The 19,654-nt window shown below is 62.6% G+C and overlaps 1 protein-coding gene across 1 annotated transcript in view; it reads right to left on the minus strand.

Annotated features, from left to right (window-relative positions):
- Window positions 1-19,654, minus strand: part of LMOD1 (leiomodin 1) — a 28,808-nt gene that overhangs the window by 7,968 nt on the left and 1,186 nt on the right. The window lies entirely within an intron of this gene.

Below are 19,654 nucleotides of genomic sequence, written 5' to 3' on the forward strand. Positions count from 1 at the left end.
AGGTCTCCTGGACGCTTTAGTGCCCTTCCTGCCGGGCTCGGCCCCCGGGGGGTGGGGGGCGGGTGCAGGGCTGGCCCCGCGGCCTCTGCTGAGGCAGGTGGGGGGCATGACAGTCAGAGGCCACCACACTTCTCACGTGGGTCCTGCAGGACTGAGGCTCTGTCACCCGGGCCTCCACTGCCCCGGGTTAGCTTTCCCACAGTGCTCGGCTCTGAGACCGAGATTCAGGGGCCCTGTGTGCTTAACGAGGGCCAGAAACGAAGTAGACGGAGGCTGGGAAGTCAGTCCGAGGACCCCGACCTGCCTCGGCCCCACCAGGCCTGCAGCCCAGAGCCGCTTAGGCCGCGGCGGGCAGGGGTGTGAGGCCTGGGCTGCTGGGGGCGGGGGCAGGCGGCCTGACTCCGCCTTCGGCAGGACTGCGGTGCTTCTCACAGGCGGGTCTGAGACGGGCCCAGAGGCCCTCGGGTCGGCTAAGCCCCCAGCCTCGAGGATGTCCAGAGCTGGGGAGGGAGGTGAGAGCTGAGAGGCAGTGAGACCAGCTCCAGAGCTGCCCCCAGGCCCTTGAAGGAGGCAGCAAACAAGAAGGAGCGGCCCTGGGGGCCAAGGTGGAGGCTGGGGCGGGGCCCCTCCCAAAGGAGGGAGCAGCTGGGGAGAGGCCGCTTCTCCAAACCAGAGGCCGGTTACCTTCGGGCAGAGACCTGAGCCCAGGACGGGCACCACGGCTGGTCTCCGGCTGCCTTCCCCAGCGGCTCCCTCTGGCCCGCCACGTGGAACGTGGTCCTTTAGGACAAGGTGGGAGCCCCCTGCCCCCGTGACTCAGTTCTCACCCCAATCATGTGGACCCGCTTGTTGCTGAGGAAGGCGCGGGGGCAAGCGGGAGACGGAGGTCCTGCTCAGTGGAGGGTGTCACCTGCCCGATGGGGACCCTAGAAAAGCCTGAATGCAGAATTTCTTTGTTTGTAAGGCTGAATAACATCCCGTCATACGCGTAGACCACATCTCGTCTACGTGCTCAACCGCGGATGCACCCTTGGGTGGCCTCCGCCACTTGGCCGCGTGCATCAGCTGGGAGCATGGCGGGGCAGGTGTGTGTCTGAGTCCCTGCTTTCACTCCTTCTGGGTCTGTACCCAGACGCGGCGTCGCTGCGGCAACACCCAGGTTCTGGCTTCTCTACACCACCTGCCTTGACTGCGTCACCCCCCAAACCCCCTACCGAGCGTGTCAATCACATCCTTGCAAAACCCTCGGCCGTGGTCGCAGCCTCTGTGGGAGCCTGGCCTGACTCTGGCCGGCAGCACGTCTGCACGGCTCGCCGTCACGGCGGCTGGTTGCACCCCGCCCCGAGTGAGCACCAGCTCTGACGCCAGACTGGCCGGTCCAGCCTCTGCTCTCACGTGAACTTGGGGACCACCGTCCTTCCCGGGCTGTCTGGAGGCTTCAGTGAAGTTGTGTGAAGCTCCAACAGTGCCCAGCCCACGGGAGTTTCCAGTGAGGTCAGGCATCCTCAGTGATGTGGTCCCTAACCTGCAGCCCTCCCACTCTCCACGCATCCCCTGACCCACCCCACCCCCGTCTCAGCAGACCACCTCCTCCACTCGACCGTGGGAATCCTCCGCTCCCTGGGCTCTGGCTCCCAGCCCCGCTCCTCGGAGCGCCCCCACCCCCAGATCCCTAACCTCTCCCCCTTCCCTCCCACCACCTTATAAATGTGCTCACCCCTCTCCCAGGACAACCAAATCCTGCCTCAAGCCCACGGCCCCGCCCAGTGCCCTCTGTCTCTACCCTTTTACCCCAGCTTCCCCCAGAGAGGTCTTTTTCAATCCCTGTTCATCCCTGGATCCAACACGCAGTCTGGCCTCAGCCCCCAACATTCCATGGAAATGTTTCACCCAGCTCATCTCTGACCTTGTTGCTAAACCGGATTTAGGTCTTCTATTCCTTATCTTGCTTAGTTGCTTGGAAAACATGTGATGCTGTGGACCAGCCCTGCCCCGCCCCCCCGGGTTTCCTCTGCCCCCTCGAGCCGCCTCCTGGCCCTCTGGCAGCTCCTTCTCAGTCCCCAAGGCCGTTCTCCTCTCCCCGCCCCTTAAACGCGGATGTTTCCGAGGTCTTACTTGAAGCCTCCTTCGTGTTCCCTTTTAGACTCTCCCTGACGGCGTCAGTCGGGTTCTCTGTCCTGGCGTCGCTTGAAGCGGTACTTCCGGGCCAGATCCCCGTACAGAGGTTCGGACCCTGGTATCCAGCTGCCTGAGGAACACCTCAGCTTATGGCCCCCAACGCACCCCAGATCTGCCCCTCTCCCCGCCGCCATGCCTGCTCCATCCTGCTGGGTGGGTCCCCAGATCCATCCTGAAGGGGTGGGAGTAGCATGTGGGGGGCGTGGGCCCCTGTGCCCTCACTCATCCCCGCTGCCCACCCCCAGGGATCGGGGGGAGGCTGTGAGATGGACCTATTTTACAAAAGTCTCACCCCCCCATCTCCTACACACAGATGAGGTCACAGCCGCCACCCTCCCTCCTCCATCCTCACCGATGCTCCTCCGGTCCAGGCCCTGTCCCCTCTCACAGAGTGACTGCAGACCTTCTCACTGGCCTGCCCTCCACCAGGACCCTCTTCCCGCTGCAGCACGGGGACCCTTCTGGGGTACAGATCCGCCAGCTCCCTCCCTTCCCTGAAACCTTCTGTGGCTCCCGGCCCCCCAGGCATAAGCCTCGACTCCCAGGACCCTCCTCTCCCTGCATTCCTTCCTGCCAGCCCCAGCTGGGAGGGAACCAGACACCGGGCTTTTGCAGCCGTGGTCTCACTATTCAGAAAGCTTTCCCTCCTTTTTCCTGGTAAATTCTTACCCTAACTTTTAACCTTGAGAGATCTTAGCTTAGATCTTTAATTCAGCTGGGCGTTATGTTGGGGTATGGCAGGAAGCAGCAGTCTAACTTTTCCCCCAACTAATGTCTGAATTATCTAATGTCTGAATTACTTTTACAATAAGAACACACAAGTTGTTTCATTAGAAAAAAAGAAGAGGACTTCTCTGGTGGAGCAGTGGTTGAGAATCTGCCTGCCAATGCAGGAAACATGGGTTCGATCCCTGGCCTGGGAAGATCCCACACGCCGCAGAGCCACGAAGCCCATGTGCCACAACGACTGAGCCTGAGCTCTAGAGCCCATGCGTCACAACTCTTGAGCCCGTGTACCACGAGTACTGAAGCCCACGTGCCTAGAGCCCGTGCTCTGCAACAAGAGAGGCCACCGCAGTGAGAAGCCCACACACAACGAAGAGTAGCCCCTGCGCGCCGCAACTAGAGGAAGCCCGTGCACAGCAACAGAGACCCAACGCAGCCAATAAATAAATAAATAAATAAATAAATAATGGAGTGGAAAGTACACAGAGTTCCCATAAACCCCTTTAAAAAGAAGAAGAAAGAAAACTGTCTTTAAATAGTTTCACAGCAATAAAAAGGAAAAACAGAACAAAGAACCAAGACCCCCTCAGGCCAGCGGCAGGATGGGGACCGAGGTGGCCGGCGAGTGCCCATCACACAGCCCTACCCTGGGGCCTGCGCTGTGCCCGGTCCAGCTCCAGCGACGATGACGTCAGTGAGGCAGAAGGACTGGGGTGGGGCGCCGCCTCCCACCACGGTGTAAACAGCTCATCTTTACCTCCCGGGATGGAGGGGGGGTGGCTGAACCTGGGACACAGGGCACTCTCTGCTGGTGTCCAGCGCGAGGCCAGGCCGCCTCCGTGTCCAGTTTGCCCTTTGCGTGGAGGGAGGGAGGGAGGGAGGGCCGGCGTCTTCTGGAAAATCAGGTGACGTGCAGACTCAGGGGTTCAGCCCCTGCACCAAACGCTTCACCAGACTCTGCCCCTTGACTGCTTGAGGTCCTTGAGGGCAAGGGCTGCTTGTGAAAAGACATGAAGTGTTGACCAGGGGAGGGACACCTGCCAGCAGGGTGGTGGGGGCCCTGGGGCCCTCCCTCGCCCCCTCCCGTGAGCGCCGAGAGCCGCCCAAAGAAGCGAGGGGCCCGTCTGCTGTCACTGGCGTCTCCGTGCAGGGCAGGGGGCTCCCGGTCAGGGGTGGGTCGCGGCTGCCCTGGCCAGACCCCCGCGGGCGGTCTGAGGCTGTGCAGGCTGGGCAGCGGGGAGGGTCTCGTGGTGGCTCTCCTCTGCCCCGAAGGCCCGGCGGCCGCGTCTCTGGGGACCTGAGGGGCCTACGCCTCTGGCTGCCGGGTCTGCTGACTCACCGCGGGACGCCTGTAGCAAACCCCATTTTTGGAGAAACTGGGAAAGCGCTGGGTAGGAACAAACAAGTGGCTTTGCCCGCGCCCCTGCACTTCGTCCCAGGCAGACGCAGGCCGGCGCGCCTGGAGGGCGCTGTAAGGAGCCGCTCAGACGCGAGCGCTTACCCCCGAGCCCGGGTCCCCCGGAGGCCCCGGGGTGGCCAGAGGGACACGCCGTGCTCCTGCCTGGCTGCGAGCGGGGGCCCGGCCCTCCCCCAGCCCCTCCCGCCTGTCCTGGACAGAGGCCCGGACCCTGCCCTGCCCGGGGCCGCGCCCGGCTTCAGGCTCCGAGGCGCCCCCTCGAAAGGCTGAATCCCGCACAGGGGCCCCCCCTCGGGGCCTGGAGATTCAGGAGCCAGTCCTGGGCCGGACAGGGAAACGGGGTCGGCGGACGGAGGGGCGGGCACCGCGTCCTTGGGGTGGACGTGGGGACGGTAGCCCTACCTCGCCTGCTCCCTTCACCCGCCTCCGACACCTCCCCACGCCGTGCCCTGCTGTGCTGGGGCCCCAGCTGGTCCCCAGCCCGCCTCGCGTCCCTCCCCACGCCGCCGGCACGCTGCAGCCGGGGCCAGCTCTCTGAAATGTCACCTGGTCGGTGGGTCCAGGCTTCCGGGGTGAGGCCTTCAGGCCCCTGGACGTGGCCGCATCTGCACCACCCCCTCCTGCCCGCGTGCGGGCCACACGGCCTGGCTGCCTTCGCGGTGCGGCTCCTGCCGACCAGTGTCCCGTCCCCCCTCCGCCTGCCCACCTGCGGTCCTCCCGCCTCAGGTTATCTCGGGGCGAATCCCAAGCATATCATTTCATGCACAAACAGACCACGCGTGTCTCTAAAAGATGGAAACTTGTGAGAAGGAGAGCCGCGACGCCGTCCCCTCCCCCAAGATGCTCAGAACAGCTAACCCTCTGAACAGCCCGCGGGCACGCAGCCGCGGCCCGGCCGGGGCGCCCCTGGCTGGGTGCCCTGCAGGCCTCTCTGCTCCACCCTGGCGCGAGGTGGGGAGCGGCGCGAGGGCGGGACCGTGCCTTTATTTCCGCCCCCAGCCCCGGGCCTGGCTGAGTGCCTCGCCCGTAACAAACGTTCGCTGGGATGGAATGAAGCATCTCAGCCTCCCGACGACGTCCCTGCCACGTAGGCCCCAGGGACAGAGCTCAGTCCTTCCTGAGGAAGCCAAGCCTTTTCCCCCAGGCTGACTCCATGGCAGGAAGCCCCCCGGTTCTGCCCCTGGGGCCCCACGGAACAGAGCCCCTCCTCTTCCCACCTGTGAGACGGAGCCCTCGTCCTAGCTGACCAGAACCTTCCGGGCCCCGCTTCTGCTGTTTCCAAGTTCACGCTCCCTCGGGGCCTCAGGTAACCCGCGGGTCTGGTGGGTGCGCCTCCCAGACCCCTGTGCCCACCGGACAGACAGGGCCGAGCGGACGACAGCCCTGCGGACCTCAGGCAGCCTCCACGTTCCAGGCCACCAGCGCCATCCGGCCACGGAGCCACCGCGAGGGTCTCCCGACGCCTCTGGAGCGGATGGGCCTGTGGGAAACGAGGAGTTTTGGCTTCAGCACCCCTCCCCCGCTGCTGACTCTTCCGGGGGGTTTTCCCCCAGAAAAGGGGTACACCCCGAGCCTCCGCTTCCCAGGCTTTGGGCAGCCGCCGGTTGCTCTGAAGTTTCCTCTTTGGTGCGACGGGGTCTCACGACTCCCGGATGCAGCTCCCCTCCCACAGCTGAGGCCGAGCAGGTGCGAGGGAGCCGGGACCCCCGTGTAGCAGCGCGGAGAGGCTGTGTCTTTCCTCTCGAGACACCCCGCAGGGGCGTCAGAGCTGGGGACCAGCCTGAGCATTTAGCTGAGTCTTTAAGCCCCAGGACAGCTGAGAGGCGGGTGTGGTCCTTCCCCTGGGGGAAGAGACGGGAAGTCACGACCTAGTAGGGGAGGCAGCGAAGGAGGAGGCCGAGCCCCGCTCAGTACAGGACCCGGGTCTACGCGGTGGGGGCGGGGCCGGGAGGAGGTGGGACTGACGTGTCCCGGGGGCCTCCCTCAGGGGCTCGGCTGGGACGGGGACAGGTGAGGACTCCTAGCCGGAGGTCACAACGGGCAAAGCGGGTGATGTGTGGGGCACAGCGTGGAGGGGCTGAGATCAGAGCTGCGCCCGGGGCCGGGGCACGCCAGACTTCAGGCCGGGTGGCCTGGGCCTCGCGATGGGCACAGAGATTTCCGCGGGGACGTGACCGTCGGGCTGTATTCAGGGAGGCAGCTCTGGCAGGACGTGACGGGGTCGCGGACCAAGGCTGAGCACTGCCTGCGAGGAGGTGAATTCTATGCCCGTTTGGGGGGACGGTTAACACGATTCGATTCAGTGGGGAACAGCCCCAGGACTTCCGGCTCAGCTGACTGGCGAGAAGGTGACGTTCTGAAACCACGACGAGGACGATGGGGAGGAAGGCGGGTGGGAACTGGGGGGACGGCCGTTCGGGCGGGGACGACATTTAAATGCCCAAGGAGGTGGTGGGAGTAAGACCGACGGCTCAGGAGACGGTCCTGAGCCTGAGTGCAGATCTGGGAGTGGCAGGTGTGCAGACAACCGCGAGACCACGAGAATAAACACGGCGACTCAGTGAGACACACGGCACACCGACCAGATGGCTGTGGTCAAGAAGTCAGACGATAACAGGCGTTAGTGAGGATGGGGAGGAGGATGGGGAGAAACCGGGACTCTCCTGCTCTGCTGGCGGGCGTGTACGATGGTGCGGCCACCCTGGAAAACAGCCTGGCGGCCCCTCGGACAGGTAAACACAGAGTTTTACCCTACAACCCAGCAATTCCAACCTAGGTAACACATGTACCCAAGGTAAATGGAAGCGTGTGTCCACACGAAAACTTATACACGAATGCTCCCTGCAGGGATTCACACCAGGCAGAAGCGGAGACAGCCCACATGCCCATCAGCTGCGGGCCGATCAACACAACGCGACGTAACCCTACAAAGCGACACCATTCAGCCAGAAGACGAGCGCGAGCCATGCTCCGTCGCGGATGACCCTTGAACGCCTGAGAGGCAGAAGGCGCAGACCCCAGAGACCACACGCTGTGTGATCCCGTTTCCACCAGACGTCAGAGCAGGCACATCCACAGAGACAGAAGGCCGAGGAGCGGCTGCCAGGGTCTCAGGGAGGGAACCTGGGGAGGAGCTGCTGGTGGGTGTGGGGTTTATCTTTGGGCCTATGAAAACATCCTGGAGTTAGATGGTATCATTGGTGGCACAACTCTGTGAATGACTAAAAAAACCCGCTGAATTGCACGCTTTAAAAAGGTGAACTTTATACGTGAATTATATCTCAATAAAAAACTGAAAGTTATTAAAAGAGGTCTTGCTTTTAACTATACAAATAATGAAAGAAGGCTTGTACTGAACAAAATCTTTTTTTACATACTGTGTTTATCTTCTCTTGCTTTTTTTGTTTGTTTGTGTTTAGTGGCTTAAGACAACATAAATTTATTATTTTACAGTTCTGGAGGTCAAAAGTCCAAAATGGGTCTTGCTAGGCTGAAAGTAAGGTGTCAGCAAGGCTGCCTTCACTCTGGAAGCTCTAGGGGGTAAGTCGTTTCCTTGCAGCTTTCAGAGTCTACCTGCACGCCTGGGCTCAGGGCCCTCTCCTGCAACTGCTTCTTCACAGGCAGCAGTGTTAGCATCTCCAGATCTCTCTCTGGATTTGACCCTTCTGCCTCGTAGCTTCTCCTCCTTTAATTTCTAAAGGATGAAGATTAAGTAAAGAACTGAAAATACAAAACAAACATATGTGCCTGGCCCATGGCTGCAAACACGAGTAGACCAGCCCCATGCAAGGAAACGTAATGGGAGTTATACTAGTGACTTTAAACGTCACATTAAAAAAAAGTAAAAAGAAACAAAGGGCATGAATTTTAATAACGTGTGTGTTGAAGTCTCAGTGCCCTTGAATCAGAAGGGGCTGAGTCACTAACCCTGCAGGTCGAAATTTATAAGCACTGACTAAACTTGACCTTGAACCAATCCCATCCATGTCCAAGCGTCCCAAGAACACGCTCACGTGCGCACCACATGCCTGCCCGGCGCCACGTCAGACGTCTCTCTGTCAAGATGAATGTTAGGGACACACGCAGGAAGGGTTGGTGACAAGACTTCCTAATAAACCCTGTTATTTTAAATAAAAAATACATGTTTTGAACCTATCCGAACAGTCTTTCCACGTGTGATCCATGTGAAGTTACTAATGAGCTGCTTCCCACGGTTCTTCCCGCTACGTCTGCGGAGCCGGGTGTGACTCACACGGCCCCCAGCGGCCACACGTCCGGCTCGTCGGCCCCCGTGGACGGGCCCGCGTGGCGGGGGAGTCCCGGGCCGCGTGGCGGGGGTTCAGAGTGGCTGCCCTTCCGTCTGCTCCCGTTTGTGAGGAGCCACGAGAGCCCTGCATAACGGGCTCGTGGACGCGCAGAGGCCCTAGTGACCCGCGTCACGCGCGCGGAGAGACCACGGTCCCCTCTGCAGCGGCTGGGTGACGTGGTGGGGGGCACGGGGTGGCCATTCCGGGGGCCAGGCCTGGGGGAGCAAGCCCTGGGTCTGCATCAGGGAGAAGCCAGCCAGGACCCCGAGGGAGGGCGAGCCGCGCCAGCGCCCACCCCGAGCGCAGAGGGGTTCCAGACGCGCACCTGCCCCAGGTGGGCGCACGGCGTGCACCCCCCAGCGGGGGGATGTGCAGAAAGCAGGCCGAGAGACAGACTCTTCTCCTGTGAACCTGAGGTCAGAAGGAGGCGTTCCAGAGACCGTCCCCGGTCACCGGCTAGGTGACCTGCTAAGCCCCAGTTCCTCTGTCTGTCAAGCAGGTTACAGCCTGTCTATCCCGTCTACACCGCAAGGCTGATGGGAAGGGAGATCGTGAGCCCAGGTGGACCAGCAGGCGTGAGGATCCCCGGGGAGCCCGGCCCGCCGGGGCTTGTGGGTGGACGTCCCAGGACAGCAGCTGAGCGCTCACCTGGGGCGACTGAGCTGAGACGCCCGTCCTCTGCTTTTCTGGGGGAGCGAGCCAGTACCTGGGGACGTGGGGTCAGGGGGGCCTCGGGGGCTGGGGCCCCGAGACAGGAGGGTGGACCAGCACCCTCCCCTCCCTGACGCCCTGCCCACACCCGAAATGTCCAGGCTGGAGCCTTGGTTCTCTTTGTCAGTAGGAACAAGTCTTTCCTCCCCAGACCGAGGGAAGCCGGGCACACCTGCTCCGGCCCGGTGCCCGAAGGTGGCCGGTCCTGGGGGGAGCAGAGGGCTGCCCTGCCTGCCAGATACGTCAGCATCAGAAACGCGAGCCTCTAGAAGGAGCACAGGCGGCCTGTGTCTCCCTGTCCGGGGAGTGACCATCAGCGCCTTCCTCTCCCGCATCCAGGGAGTCTCCTCCCCCCTTTCTCTGTCTCGCCCATCTGGCCACGAGTCTCAGCTGGGAACAGTGTGTCAACGGCTCTGTGGCTCTGTTTATCGTGGGGTTTGGCTCCGTCTCTCTGGGGACAGGCGCCAAAGGCCGAGGGAAGGAGCCTGCTTCTGGGGATCTGCCTGGGGACTTGGAAAGTCTATTTGTTGGAAACCATGTAAATGTCCAAATATAGGCAGACGGCTTAACCCGACCATACGATGGATCACAACACCCCCTGAAGACGACGCTTAGGAGGAATTTTTAGGGACGTGGGAAAGTGACCACCATAATATGATAAGCAAATAAGAACAATAAGCAGGAGATAAAATGTATGTGATGTGTTTGTGCGTAAAGCGGTCTCAGCTACGAAAGGAAAATCGTGTGCCCGCCGGCACGCGCACAGCCTGGCCACGGCTGACAGCTTTAGCTAACGAGACAAAGATGATCTGTTACTTTCTCTCTTTTTCCCCTATGTCTTGATATTGTCTCTAATGAGCCTGATGACATCACAATTATAAATTATTTTTTGAAGAAGCAGCACCTCTGTGCTCTGTGTACCTCTGCCTCCTCCTGCCTTTAAGGCAAGGATTACAGGGACGGGGAGTAAAACAGAAAGTCTCCCCGCCCCCACCTGAAAGAACCCTGACCATTGGGACACCGGCATCTTTAGCACTCCAGGTCCTTCGCAGACACTTTCCTGGTGATTTAGAAATACATTATCTGGGGACTTCCCTAGTGGCGCAGTGGTTAAGAATCTGCTTGCCAACGCAGGAGACACAGGCTCGAGCCCTGGTCCGGGAAGATGCCACATGTCGCGGAACAACTGAGCCCCTGGGCCACAACTACTGGGCCTGCGCTCTAGAGCCCACGTGCCACAACAAGAGAAGCCACCGCAGTGAGAAGCCCGTGCACCGCCAACAGAAGAGTAGCCCCCGCTCCCTGCAACTAGAGAAAGCCTGTGCGCAGCAACAAAGACCCAATGCAGCCAAAAAAGGAAAAAAAAAGAAATACATTATTTCTAAATAATAAATAACACACAGGGACAGGCACGTGGGACTCTGCCATGGGAGTAGAGGGGATGATCTGTCTTGGGGACACTTGGTACAAGCAACGTGGCCCAAGGTCAGCTCTTTTCAAGGGGTCGGGGGAATGCCCTCAGGCGTCCGTTGTCTGCAGTGAATTAACGCCTTTCCTCTGCAGTTAGAGTGGGGCCAGCTACTTAGTGTCTTCGGAAGAGGGAGGAAACAGTCACCTGATGGCTCTCCTGTGGGCCTGGCTCTCCTGCAGGGCCCTAGTGCGAGAAGCGGACCACGCGTCCACCAGGGCCTGCGCCCGGCTCTGCTCCAGCCCCACAGCCCCGGCGTCAGGAGGGCCGGCTGTGTCCACCCACGTCAGAACTGGCACACGGGACCGCCCGGGTCACCGCGGGCGGGGGGCTCCTGTTCTGAGGGGAGACCTGCGAGGAGCCAGGTCTGCACAGGAGCCTCTTCACTTGCTCTCGATCCAGAGGCAGAGCTGCACCCTTCTGCAGACACTTCCGGGCAGCAGCCGGGCGGAGGGTGCGGCCGGCCCCAGCGGCTGGGTGTGGAGCTGGACGTGTCCTCCGCGGGGCATACCGGTGGCCCCGAGGCCACGGCGACCTTGACCGGCTCGGGCTGGAAACGTCAGCCTGCGATCCTGGGTCCCTGGAGAGCCGGCAACGAGAAGATCCGGAGGGGGAGGAAAGTGGAACACGTTAAAAGTGAGTCCTTGAGGCTCCTTCTGTCCAGAACAAACCGAGGGGTGAATACGGCAGTGACCTCTCCCAGCGCTGGGGCCCCCGGGGGTAGACGCGTGGACGGATTTCACGGGTTGTTTACAGGAACTGGAAAAAAGGAATCGCTGCCAGAGCTCTCTCCATGTGAGGATTTGGACACAAAATCATGTTTCCCAACAGTCTCCGAAGAGCACAGATGCACTGATGACTTCGGCAGGTCCAGTCAGGTTGGTGGAGAACGGTACCTGCAAACTATCCACCCAGCTCATTCAGCGTTCCGATGTGTCCTGAGCCGGGCCCTGCGCGCGCTCCCGGGGCGTGGGGCGGGCCAGGGTCAGGCCTTGCCCTCGAGACACGCGGGGACACACGGACACGTGTTCTGTGTGTGGTACCTGGGCGGGAACGTCACAGCTGTCACGCGAGCCGAGCCTCCGGGGGTAGGGTTATCCGGGCCGGCGGGTCAGCACAGGCACAGAGAAAGGACAGGCAGCCCCTCTGGAGGCCAAGCTCACGTGCAGATGCGGCCAAGGGGGAAAGTCAAGGCGGGGCGCCGGCCGCCCGGGGCGCCCGAGCCGCTGAGGAGCACGGGCTGGTCGGGCTGGTCAAGGAAGCCGTGCGGAGGGCCGAGGCTCCCACGCAGGACGGCGTCAGGGCCGTGCTTTCGTTCTGTGATGAGGTGCTGGCAGCCGCGGGGAGGGTGGGCTGCACCGGGCAGAGGAGGGCGCGGGGTGGACGGCGAGGTCGTGAGGAGTGATCTGAGGGGCAGGGGAGGGGGACTGGGGGGGAGGCTGGCGCGTCAGGCTTCTGTCGGCGAGAGACCTGGGGACTCGGGCAGAGGGGCAGGAAGGGGCAGGAAAGGCAGGCCCCAGCTGGGGCTGTGATTATTTTTGGACGCGTTGAACCTGAGACACTTGAAGCGTCCAAGAGCCAAGTGAATGATCTAGACTCAGAACGGAGATCGAGGCCAGAGGGAGCGGGTGGGCGTGGGGGCTGCGGCCGCATCCGTGGGGCTGGGCGGGCACAGGGGGCGAGGGCAGAGCCCTGGACGCAGCCGTGTCTGGACAGCAGGGGGAGACGGGGAGGGAGCAGCTGGAGAGGAGAGGAAGCCAGCCGGCTGCTCTGGGCACCGAGGGACCGAGGTGGCGGCAAATGGTGCAGAGGCAGCTGGTAGGACAAGGACTCAGACGCCAGCCTCCTCAGGGCCGTGTGCGCAGGGCCCAGGGAGCTGAGGCGAGGCGGTGACTGTGGGGCTGTTTCCTGCTGTGTGCCCGGGGCTCTGCCCTCGCCCCCTGTGCCCGCAGAGCTGGAAAGGGTCTGCACGTTGAAGAGACGTCTCTCCACGGTGGGGCCGGAGATGGAAGAGGCCACCGTCTCCGGGAAGGTTCCAGTCGGGGGGTGGAGAGACCTGGCCCACTGGGGCCTGACTGCAGGGTCCAGGTCTGGACAGAGCGACTGGGGGCCGCGGGGCCGGGGCAGGACGTGTCCCAGGGTGGGGCGGCGGCCGGCTGTCCTCAAAGATGGGCTCCAGGAGAGAGGACGAGGACAGCGGTCACTTAATTAAATGCCTACTGTTTGCGAATCGCGACGTCAGACCTCCGCCCGCTTGTGTGTCTGACCCTCACAGAGACTCCAGGCTTGGTGGCACCAGCTCCACGCGCAGGCGTGGAGACAGAAAGGCTCTTGCGGTGCTGGTGCATCCACCCCCACAGAAGGGACGTCACGAAAGCCCCCAAAGGCACAAGAGTCACAACAGCGCGGCTGGTAACGTCCCCAAACTAGAAACAAACCATGTGTCTGTGAACAAGGACATGGTGAATAAACGACGGCCTGTGCATCCGGGGGTCCCTGCAGAGCAGTGAAGATAAACACACACAACCGCGGCAGGCAACGTGGCTGAGTCTCACAAACGCCAGACGAGCCACAGGACACAGTCGGCGTGACTCCCGACGTATGACTGTAAACGGGCAAGACCGAGCTTCGGGGCTGGTTCCCGTTGCGGGGGGGGGACGGGGGGGAAGGGGAGGAGGCGTGGGGTAGGGGACCGTCGACGCTCTAGCTCTTGTTCACTTTGTGAGAATTTGGGACAGTCTATTTGTGTTTTGCACGCTTTTCTGTATGTATTTTATACTTCAGTAAAAACATGTACTAGAAAAAAAATCCATTCTTGTCAACGAGATTCAGACAAGACGCTAAAAATAAAAGTAAAAGACTGCACAGCGTGTGGACCATCTGGCCGGAAGGAGCCTGGGCTGGCCCCACCCCCAGCCGTGCCCCCAGCCGTGCAGGAGAGGCCCGGAGGCATCCCTCCCACCCCCCTGCTGGGCACAGTGGCCTTGGGGACCGAGGGTCGAGCCCCTGAGGCGACAACCTCCTGGGCCTTAGAGCAGCTCTGGACGTCCACAGGCCAGGCCTCAGCTCTGCGGCGTCTTGTGTTTCCCTGCTGCACCGGGAAGCACTGAGCATTTCTCCTAGGCCTGAGGTGTAACCTCTGACCTCTGACCGCAGCCTCCCAGCTCCTGCCCTTCAGTCCACCCCTGCTTGGCTGTCCCTGTCCTTCCAGAGCAGCACAGGCACCTGGCCACACGCGAGAGGCCAAGCTCACCTTCCCCGCCCCCCACGTGCCATCCCCCACGACGCATCCGTGCCCCCCACCCCCCGTGTGGGAGGTGACTCCCTCCGCAGTGCGCCCCCGCCATCAAGGTCAAGGTCTCCTTCTCTACCCACCCTCCCCAGCAGCACAGAACACGCTGTCGTAGCCCATCTTTTAAACAAATCCTCCCGTGATCCATGTTTACCTCCAGCTGCCACTCTACGTCTTTGCTTCCGGTTAGAACAAAATGCAGACAAAACAGAGAGAGGTGTCTGTGTCCTCCATCTGTGACGCCCCCATCCTCCTCCAGTCTCATCTTAGCGGGTCCTCAGCAGGAACAGACCTGCGGGGGTTGGGGGGGCATTCCCCAAGGGGCGAGGCCCTTTCTCCTGCCTCTGAGAACCAGCTCTGAGCCTCTGCCCTCCTCCCCCTCCAGCAGGAAGCGTTGGAGGGACGGAGACATGGTCCTCACCCCGGCTCTTCGCCGGGACTCAGGGTTCTCAGCACCACCTCTACACTCACGGCTCCCAAACCCCATCTCCCCACTGAGCTCCAGACGCGCCCCTGCGCCCCCTCGGGGGCTGCTAAGCTCCACAAGCACCCTTCATCACCTCAGACCCCCTCCTCACGTCAGCAAACAGCACCTGACGTGACATGCCCGTGGCTCAGGCACGACCGGTTACCCCACTCCTCTCTCTCCCCCAGAACGTCAGCCGGCGTTTCCCGAATTTGACCCTGTCTCTCCGAACCATCCTTGAGCTCTTGCCAGACCCTCCTCCTCCAGTCCTGCCCACCTGCCCCCTGTGTACCCCACCGCTGGCAGGGCGACGGACCCTGTTATTTTATCCTATTTTTCATGGAAAGGCATTTTATTTTAAATATAGCAGTGTGGACACTTCCTTTTGAAAATGGAGATCAGATAACATCTCTCCCCGGCTCAAAACCCTCCGACACCGTCCCACCCCACTTGGAATACAACTCCAAGCCCCCACTGCTGCCCCTACAGCCCCACATCACCTGAACCTGCCCCACATCACCTGAACCCCTCCCCACATCACTGGAACCTGCCCCACATCACCTGAATCCTTCCCCACATCACCTGAACCCCCACATCACCTGAACCTGCCCTCTTTCACCCTACTCCTGGCTTCACCCCCGCCCCCCTCCCCCAATCTCCTGCTCCAGTTACGGGGCCTGGCCCGCCCTCTGACAGGCTACACCTGCGTGCACTGCAGGCCTTGAGTTTGCTAATCCGAGTCCACCCCAGGGCAGGGTCTCCCTGACCCCTGGTAGGAGTCTCCCCACCAAGACAGCTGGTCATACGCTGTCTTGCCGACACCTCACAGCTGCCCTATGGCGGGCATACAGGGGAGGGTCTGAACCCGGGTCCGGCTGCCTACGGACACCCTGTGCCGACCTCCACACGCGCCACCTTCTGCGCCTGGGATTTTCCACCTTTCAGGGCAGGGCGGGTCCTGCCGGCACGGACAGCACAGCCTGAAGGGGCCGCGGACGCTCCTGGGGGAGGCAGGAGGGGGTGGGAGGGGGAGGGTGCAGGACAGGAGGCCGTGCCGCCCCCAGCTGTCTGTAAACATGTCCTGACGACCGGCGGGTCCTCTCTGCCGTGGACCCCAGAGACAAGGAGGCTTCAGAGGCCCGAACACGCCCCCCTCTCCGTTCCCCGCCCCGTCCGGCCCTGCGCCTCAGCCCTGAGCCGGGGGTAAAGCAACCAGGCGGAGGCTCAAAGACGCCAGGCCACGGGGTGGGGGTGGGGCAGGAAGTCATTAAACAGCCGCCGGCTCCTCACTGGGCGGCTGGCCGGGCCGCTCCCCCCGCCTGGCAGCCCCTCCCTCCCCCTGGCAGTACGTTTTCACCTCACGCGAGATGAAGAGAAAGGCTGATGTGATGCCCACCCGGGCAGGAAGCCTGCGGGATGCAGGGGGAGGAGGGGACGTGCTCCGCGCCGCTCGCAGCACCCGGTCCGCTCTAAGCTCACACAGCCCTCCAAATCCTCCCGGCAGGGAGCGTGGTCGACTCACGGAGCCACAGAAACGAGGCCTTTGGCCCGGAAGCTCCTCCGCACCGTGAGCGGCTGGCTTCCCGAGGGGACGCGCCGGGTCCTCTAGCTCGGAAGGGAGCAGGGTCACACCCGCGCCCCGCGGGCTCCCGACCCCAGGGCGCCCCCCACCTCCGTGCCCGGGGCCCGCAGGCCCTGAGCGGACAGACCCCGCGTCCGGACCCCCCTTCCTTCGCCGGTCAGGCCCGGAGAGGTCCGGGAAACGAGCTCAGGCTGGTCTGGAAAGGCTGCTCCTGTTTTCCCGACGTGGCAGGCGTCCGGTGCCCACCCACCCCACCCCCAGCTGTGCTCTGCTGCTGCCCCGCGGCTCCGAGCACAGCACCCCGGACCCCGGACCCCCGCCTTCCGAGTGCCCCGGGGGATGCTGCAGTCTCTCGGGGGGGGGGGGGCTGGGGGGCAGACGGCGGGTGCGGGCTCCGGCCCCGCCCTGGGTGCCTGCTCGGAGGGGCCCCTTCCCGCCTCTGCCTGGGGACCCCGAGCCCCCAGCCTGCCTGATGCCGGCAGCACCTGCCCTCGGGCGGTGGCATGCTCCCCCCAGCCCTGCCCGCCCGCCTCCCCCAGCACTGCCGCGCTTTTCGGAGTTCGGGTCTCCGTGGTGCCGCCCCCCCCTCCCGTCCCATCCGGCCAGGCTGCGTCCCCGCCGCCCTGCTGGGGAGGAGCCAGGCGCCAGGGGCCGCCCGAGGGTGCCAGCAGGAGCTTCACGTGCTCAACATGCGCTAAATTGAATATTCGATGCAGACAGGAGAAACGATATATGAGGAGGAACAGTAATTAAGAGAAACACACGGGGATCCCACCACCCAGGTTAAGAAACGGTCTGCTGCGTTCTCCCACCCCGGACGGGCGGAGGCAGCTTTCAGGTCCAGGGTGAGCGTCTGAGCTTGCCTGGCCACTGCTGGTGCCTCCCCATCACCTCTCCTGCCCCTTCCGCCCGGCCTCCAGGGCTATTTTGGTCGTGTACCAGTCGGGATTAGTCTCCTTAAGCAAGGAGCTGTGCGCCCAGCGCGCTCAGCAAAGGGCACTCGGACGGCTGGTGCCGCCGGGCTCTTCCGTGTCCTCGTCCCCGTGGGGATACCACGGACGCTGGGCCGGGAGCGGGTCTGGAGGTGGGGGCTCCTGAGGCTGCGGGGGCAGGGGCCAGAGGGGCTTGGGCCCAGCAGCTACTGGCTCTGGGGGTGCTTCTGTTTGGTTCTGGAGTTTACCCCAAGGGAGAACCCAAAAGAGCTTCCCCTGCCCTGGCCAAACTGCCCCTGCTCCTGGCTGAGCACAGGTGCTAATTCCAGTCCCTGGTATGCCAGGGAGAAGGACCGGGGAGGCGGGCGGGAGGTCTTCTTTCCCACTTGGGAAGGAAAGAGAACACGCGGCTGACCCGCTGGGATCCGGTTCCTGAAACGTGAGCCGGGACGAGGGTTTCACTGAACACTTGGCTACACACCTGCGGGGCCATCTTCCACCCGGCGGGAGGGCCGGGATGGTACACACTGGCCGAGGGCTCTGCCCCTTTAGGGGGAGGGAGGGGAACCAGGGCTCCGCTCTGTCAGGCCCACCCTGACCCCCCACTCACCACGCTGAGTTAGCATTTGTTCTCCAGAACGACACCAGCTGCACAAGAAAGCAGTCAGGAGCACAGGATGGGTGGGAAGGGGGTTGGCACAGGTGGTGCTGGAGTGCTCAGATCAGACAACGTGCCTGACCCTGCCGGGGGAGGGGCAATCAGGGAAGACTCCCTGGAGGAAGGGGTGCCTGAGACCCAAGGACGGATAGGAGCTGACCTGGAGGAAACAGGGGGCGGGGGAGACGCAGAGCGAGGTCCCATCCACAGCCTAGACCCACCCAGCACCACAGCCTAGACCCACCCAGCACGACAGCCTGCGTACGAACCTTGGGGTCCCTGCCCCGGAAGAGCCAGGACTTAGGACCCGAGCTGGCCTGCCTTCCACTCTTGGTCTCTGTCTATTTAAAAAAAACCCAACATTTTACTATGGAAAATCTCAAACACACACGCGGAAGCAGAGAGATGAGTATAACAGCACCGCAGGGACTCACGCCAGCTTCAGCACGTCGGCAACTGTCCGCCGCAGACAGTCTCAGGCCATCCATCCGCTGCCCACTGCTCCCGGCCCGCTTGAAAGCAAATTCCCTAAACCTAGCAGCTGTCTTCCCATACGCGTTTTGTATTCACATCTAAAGGATGACGACCCTTTAAAAAGGACACTCACAGCCCTGTCATCAAGTCGAATGATGCAGCCTCCATCAAGCTCAGCCTAGCAGCACTCCAGCCCCGGCCTTCGCCCGGCTCCCAGCTCCCTGGCTCCTGGGCTCCTTAACCCAGCGAGCAGATGCGTCGGAGCTGCCCGTCACTCCGTATCTATGGCCTCCCAGCTCGCTAAGTGCTGTGCTTCCATCCGTCCCTCCGGCTTGGCGCCAGCCCAGGAGGTGGACCAGATGGACAAGGTGGGGGTTCCGGCCCTCACTGTGGGGACGAGGAGACTGAGGCAGGTCACAGTGAGGGATGCTGGTCCTCAGACCACGTGTCTCAAAGCCAAGTTGGTAGCAGGCTCACACTTTGCTAAGGGTTGCTGATGAAGCCATGTCCCCTGGGTTTGTGGCCACACCCTCGCCGCCGCCAGGTGACACAGGTGACGCTGCCCAAGACCCAGGAGAGGAGCCATCGCGTGGGCCCCCGGCCTGGGGGAGGCGGTGGGGGGGGAGACAGCCTCTCCCCAAGGGAATGGCCTAGGGTGACGTCCCCCCGCACGTGTCACTGTGTCCCCTGACCCAGGATCTGCCTGCGAGACGGGTGTCCACCTGGCGCCAGCTGGCCCGCCGGCGGGGAGGGAGGCCTGTGAGGGTGAGGCCCACTCCTGCCCTGTGGCTGAACGCCTTGCTTTGGGGTCAGGAGTGTTTCATGCTTGGCTTTCGCCTCCGCGGACCTTCGAGCCACGGGCTCAGAGCCCAGGGGCTGGGAGCAGGGGTCCAGCGGGGCATTGACCGAGGCGCCAGGCCCCGGGGAGCGTCTCTCTTCCTTCTCGTGGGTCCCGGCAGCTGGCAGCCCCCCAGCACGTCCCTGCAGCCTCTCCTCTCCCAGCACATCCGAGCTGCATCTGGACCTTGCCCACAGGATGACAGACTTCAGGCTCCCCTCACTCTCCCAGCTGTTTTTAAATTGAAGTGTAATTGACCTCAAATGCCATCGCTGTGTTCATTCTGGGTGCACAGCGCCGTGATTCGGTATATCTGTGCGTCACAGAAGGACCCCAACCCTCCCGGGCCGGGGCACCGCCGGGGCACCAGCCCCCCCAGCTCGCCCTGCCTGCGCCTCTGCCGCTGCTCCTCACCCTCGGGGGCCGCGTCTGCCCCCCGGCGGGCTGCCTGGCTAGCGTCCCAGCGGACACCTCACAGGAGTTTCAGCTGACGGCGCACAGAGAGGTGGACCCGTCTCCCCACCAGACACGCCTGGCCCGGACGAAGGGCATCTATGAAGCCGTACTCCGGCAAGGCCAGGCAACTCTGTCCAAGAAAACCCACC

Source organism: Hippopotamus amphibius, chromosome 3 (genome assembly GCF_030028045.1).
Source record: "Hippopotamus amphibius kiboko isolate mHipAmp2 chromosome 3, mHipAmp2.hap2, whole genome shotgun sequence".
NCBI classification, from domain to species: domain Eukaryota; kingdom Metazoa; phylum Chordata; class Mammalia; order Artiodactyla; family Hippopotamidae; genus Hippopotamus; species Hippopotamus amphibius.